Genomic DNA, 6,000 nt, shown 5'->3' with positions numbered 1-6,000 from the left:
GTCGACAGAGGACGGCTATTGCGTTGTTACCGGTTCCAAAGGACGGTTGCGGTACGCCTATACACGTGCTTTGCGCAAGTTATGTCTCTCGCTTGCTTGTGTAGAATCTATCGCTAGCCACCACAATCAGCCACGACAACACGCAACAAATGAATAAAAATTCACTAAATGACTCGCAACGGTCGTGTATAACGCTGGCATAGCATACAACTTTCGCAGTAGAGCGCTCTGAACGCTGTTGAACGCTCATTGGCTGTCGGAGAACATGTGACGTAGGTGCACAGAACAAGCCGAAACTCGACCACCATTGTTCGTTAACTCCAACTACGATTTTAGACCTATATCTTAGGATTTAATTTCTAGGTTTTTATATGGGATTTCTAACTTGCTCGATACACTCTAAGGAAAAAAAAAGGGACGCATCACAAAGAAATTATCTGAATGGAACGGAGATCGGTGATATGATATACATGTACAGACAACAAATCATTATAATTTCAGAAAAAATGAATGATTTATTCAAGAGAAAGAGCATCAAAAATTGAGGAAGTCAATAACGCGTTGTTCCACCTGTAGCCCTTATGCAAGCAGTTATTCTGCTTGGAACTGCTCGATATGTACATCAAATCTAGCCAGTTCCGTCCCCTTCGGATAATTTCTTCGTACTGCGTCGTTGTTATTTGATTTGGAGTGGGAGTGACATGAAGCAAGTACCGTAATTTTTAGAGGCATTGTAGTCTTTGCAAGGAATTTATATCTATTTGTGAATATTTTTGTACTCTTCCTCTCACTGCTCTTAGACCTGCTTCCCAATATTTAAGGTGGAGACATTTTTAAGGTGTTTATGAGTACAATACCTGTGTTGTTGTTGTTGTTGTTGTTGTTGTGGTCTTCAGTCCAGTGTCTGGTCTGATGCAGCTCTCCATGCTACTCTATCCTGTGCAAGCTCCTTCATCTCCCAATATCTACTGCAACCTACATCCTTCTGAATCTGTTTAGTGCATCCATCTCTTGGTCTCCCTCTACGATTTTTACCCTCCACGCTGCCGTCCAGTACTAAATTGGTGATCCTTTGCTGCCACAGGACATGTCCTACCAACCGATCCCTTCTTCTGGTCAAGTTGTGCCACAAAATTCTCTTCTCCCCAATTCTATTCAATACCTCCTCATTAGTTAATGCTTTTATTTTATCAGTCAGCTCTAGCCATTCGGTAGTGTTATGTCGTGATCAAGACTATCATAAAAATGGCTCTGAGCACTATGGGACATAACTGCTGAGGTCATCAGTCCCCTAGAACTTAGAACTACTTAAACCTAACTAACCTAAGGACATCACACACATCCATGCCCGAGGCAGGATTCGAACCTGCGAACGTAGCGGTCGCGCGGTTCCAGACTGTAGCGCCAAGACTCTCATACATAGGTCTCGACTTGCGAGCGTTTATTTCTTCGTTGGATGAATTTGAGTAAGTACTGACTAGCAAAGGACTTGGAAGAGCAGTGGAACGGAATGGACAGTGTCTTGAAAGGAAGATATAAGATGAACATCAACAAAAGCAAAACGAGGATAATGGAATGTAGTCGAATTAAGTCGGGTGATACTGAGGGAATTAAATTAGGAAATGAGACACTTAAAGTAGTAAAGGAGGTTTGCTATTTGGGGAGCAAAATAACCGATGATGGTCGAAGTAGAGAGGATATAAAATGTAGACTGGCAATGGCAAGGAAAGCGTTTCTGAAGAAGAGAAATTTGCTAATATCGAGTATAGATTTAAGTGTTAGGAAGTCGTTTCTGAAAGTATTTGTATGGAGTATAGCCATGTTTGGAAGTGAAACGTGGACGATAAATAGTTTGGACAAGAAGAGAATAGCAGCGTCCGAAATGTGGTACTACAGAAGAATGCTGAAGATTAGATGGGTAGATCACATAACTAATGAGGAGGTATTGAATAGAATTGGGGAGAAGAGGAGTTTGTGGCACAACTTGACAAGAAGAACGGACCAGTTGGTAGGACATGTTCTGAGGCATCAGGGGATTACAAGTTTAGCATTGGAGGGCAGCGTGGAGGGTAAAAATCGTAGAGGGAGACCAAGAGATGAATACACTAAGCAGATTCAGAAGGATGTAGGTTGCAGTAAGTACTGGGAGATGAAGAAGCTTGCACAGGATAGAGTAGCGTGGAGAGCTGCATCAAACCAGTCTCAGGACTGAAGACCACATCAACAACTGACTAGCTATCGTATTTTACTTATATCATTGTCTTTGACGATTATGATATTCAAGTAGTCAGTATACGCTAGTTTTTCGCCTCGAAACGTGATTCCTTTGACTTCTTTAATTATTGTTAAAAACTATGATTAGATGACACATGTGTAGGGGATTACTGACACTGGTCAGGGCTGTCTGACGGATCTGTTTATCGAGTTTGTTCCACTCAGCTATCCGCCAATCGTACCTCACGAATCACTGCTCGCATGAGGTAGCAGAATTCCTAATGTATTCAAGTCTTTGCCCCTTCTTTGTGCTAGTGATGGTGGTCCCGGCGGAGGTTCGAGTCCTCCCTCGGGCACGGGTATGTGTGTTCGTCCTTATGATAATTTAGGTTAAGTAGTGTGTAAGCTTAGGGACTGATGACCTTAGCAGTTAAGTCCCATAAGATTTCACACACATTTGAACATTTTTGCGAGTGATGGCGGTCGACGTGGTCAAATGTCCTGTGTAAGTTCTATGAATAGTAGTAGAGGCGTTATTTGTGTTGTGTTGGAGACTCCAGTCACCAAACAAAATACATGGCTCAGTTACAGTATTGTGACCACCGCCTGTGTTCGACATCAATGTGCAGTATTCACTCACAGATGGCAAGTGGTAGCACTAGCAGTGGAGGATATGTAAAAGCTGCTGGAGTTGTCATTGTCATAATGTGGAAACACAGTAATTTATCCGACGTCCAAAAGGGACTGATCATAGGCTTTTGGGACAAGGGTCGAATCATTTGCGAAGTGATTAAGTTTGTAAACAGTTCACGAGGCGCCGTGGTTAAAGTATACCGTGGATGGCAAAACGGTGCTATCCAAATCTGTTACCAAGGCAACTGTGGTGAACCATGGGCCATAGTTGATAAGGGTGAATGACGGGTGTAGAGATGTGTAGGGCAAATAGACGTGCCAGTATTGAGCACTTGACAGCCCCTATATAAATCAAGGAGCTACCAACAGCGTCTCCTCAACGCCCGTTCAGTGAACATTGCTACGTATGGGCCTCCGTAACAGGTGACTGATTCATGCACCCATGCTGACTGCTGTTCATCACCGCCTAAGGTTAGAATTTTCAGTCCAGTACCGCAACTGGACATCCACTGAATTGCGGCAGATGGCCTTTTCAGATGAATCACGTTTCATGCACCGTCGGACAGATGGCCATTGGCATGTACAGGATCTAACGTCTGAAAGCAAACACCTTGCAACAATCGTCGGAAGGGTCCAGGCTGGGCTGGACAAGGTGGCCGAGCGGTTCTAGGCGTTCCAGTACAGAACCGAGATATTGCTACGGTCGCAGGTTCGAATCCTGCCTCGGGCATGGATGTGGTGATGTCCTTAGGTTAGTTAGGTTTCAGTAGTTCTAAGTTCTAGCGGACTGATAACCACAGATATTAAGTCCCATAGTGCTCAGAGCCATTTGAACCATTTTTGGTCCGGGCTGGAGGTCATTCCCTGTGTAATCTCGTCATTCTTGAAGGCACAATGGATCAACACAAGAATGCAACTACCCCTGGGGTCTTGATATCCTGGCTACTGGCATTGGTATTTAATTGACGTCTGAGCTGGTCCCACACAGATCTGAGGATCTTGCTAGCCGGGAGTACCTCGGCACCACTCACACAATTCTGAGAGGCACATTCCGTGTGTGTACCTCCATTAACGTGTTGAGAGAGAGATGGAGATGTCGTGTGGCTAGGGCCTCCCGTCGGGTAGACCGTTCGCCTGGTGCAGGTCTTTCGATTTGACGCCACTTCGGCGACCTGCGCGTCGATGGGGATGAAATGATGATGATTAGGACAACACAACACCCAGTCCCTAAGCGGAGAAAATTTCCGACCCAGCCGGGAATCGAACCCGGGCCCTTAGGATTGACAGTCTGTCACGCTGACCACTCAGCTACCGGGGCGGACATTATCGTGTTAACAAATGGTACGATGGTACTGTGTCATGAGAGATAACACACAAGGACACAAGGAAGGTTACCGTGGCGCTATTCCACTCATTTCAACTACATGCTCTACGAGGGGCGTTCGAAAAGCCCGTGCAAAAATAAAAACTAATTACTTGTTTGGGGTAAACCTTTTTTATTTTTCGACATAGTCTCCTTTTAGACTTATACACTTCGTCCAACGCTGTTCTAATTTCTTGATCCCTCCCGAGTAATAGGAATTGTCCAAGTCTGCAAAATAGCTATTAGTTGCTGGAATCACCTCTTCATTTGAATAAAATCTTTGTCCTGCCAGCCATTTCTTCAAATTGGGGAACAAGTAGTAGTCCGAGGGAGCCAAGTCTAGAGGATAGGGGGGATGTGGAACGAGTTGGAATTCTATTTCCATTCATTTTGCGGCCACAACTGCCGAGGTGTGTGCTGGTGCAGTGTCGTCATGGAAAATGAGTTTTTTGCGGTCCAATCGCCGGCGTTTTTCTTGCAGCTCGGTTTTCAAACGGTCCAATAACGATGAATAATATGCACCTGTAGTAGTTTTCCCTTTTCCAGATAGTCGATGAGGATTATCCCTTGCAAATCCCGAAAGGCAGTCGCCATAACCTTTCTGGCCGAAGGAACAGTCTTCGCCTTTTTTGGTGCAGATTCTCCCTTGGTAACCCGTTGTTTAGATTGTTGTTTGGTCTCAGGAGTATAGTAATGTATCCATGTTTCATCCACAGTGACGAAATGACGCTTAATGTCCTGCAGATTCTTCCTGAACAGCTGCAAACCATTCTTGCAACACTTCACACGATTCCGTTTTTGGTCAAGCGTGAGCAATCGCGGAACCCATCTTGCGGATAGCTTTCTCATGTCCAAATGTTTATGCAAACTATTATGTACCCATTCATTCGAGAGGCCCACAGCACTAGCAATCTCACGCACCTTAACTTTTCTGTCATCCGTCCCGATACCATGGATTTTATTAATGATCTCAGGAGTCGTAACCTCCACAGGGCGTCCAGAACGTTCAGCATTACTTGTGCCCATATGGTCCCTCCGAAAATTTTGAATCCACTTATAAACTGTTCTGATCGAAGGTACAGAGTCATCGTAATGTTTATCAAGCTTCTCTTCAGTCTCCTTAGGCGTTTTGCCTTTCATAAAGTAATGTTTCATCACCACACGAAATTCTTTTTCGTCCCGTTTTTGACAATCACTCGATTTCCTTGATTCACACGAATGCCAAACACAAAGAAATAGACCAATATGGCTGAAACTTCGTGTGCGTTCTTTCCAAAGATGCTACTAACTAAACATGATCTCGATACGTGCTGGTGGTGCCATTTCTAGGACTTCGTACTGACTTCTCAAACGCCCCTCGTATATAATAGCACATAAACCTTTTTAAAAATCTGTCAATGTGATGCGGTTGTTGCATGTTAACTGTGATTTTATTCCAGCATGTGAAACGTCGAAATTCCTTTACATGTACAAAGTATTAAACACACATCTCAAAAAGGCAGATATTATGGTGTATAAAAACTGTGGGGCTATTCCACCCAGTCAGAGTATTCCAGTGTCAAAAACACATGCATTTTTCACAAGAAAACATTTTACGTCCTTTTGCACCCACATACACTTAATGAAACCATGTGGCACCTTGCTGGCACTTCATCCCAGAGGAGCTGCCTACAACATCTGTTACTGGTTGTTTGGTATCTTCCTCAAACCATGAAGCAGTTGGCATTTCCCCTGTGGATGTGTGGACCATCTGAAAAGAAACCAAGAAAACGTGTTCTCTAAAATTTCGC

The 6,000-nt window shown here is 44.1% G+C and overlaps 1 protein-coding gene across 1 annotated transcript in view; it reads right to left on the bottom strand.

Moving 5' to 3' along the window:
• Positions 1-5,828: 5,828 nt before the first annotated feature.
• LOC124605177 overlaps positions 5,829-6,000 on the bottom strand; it is a 37,726-nt gene continuing 37,554 nt past the window's right edge. Inside the window, exon 3 of the transcript XR_006978615.1 lies at positions 5,829-5,960. The gene's annotated coding sequence lies outside the window, so the exon portion shown is untranslated. The remainder of the gene's footprint in view (positions 5,961-6,000) is intronic.

Source organism: Schistocerca americana, chromosome 3, assembly GCF_021461395.2.
Source record: "Schistocerca americana isolate TAMUIC-IGC-003095 chromosome 3, iqSchAmer2.1, whole genome shotgun sequence".
Lineage (NCBI taxonomy): Eukaryota > Metazoa > Arthropoda > Insecta > Orthoptera > Acrididae > Schistocerca > Schistocerca americana.
The sequence above is the reverse complement of the archived record's forward strand: the minus strand, read 5'-3'. Positions and strand labels throughout refer to the sequence as shown.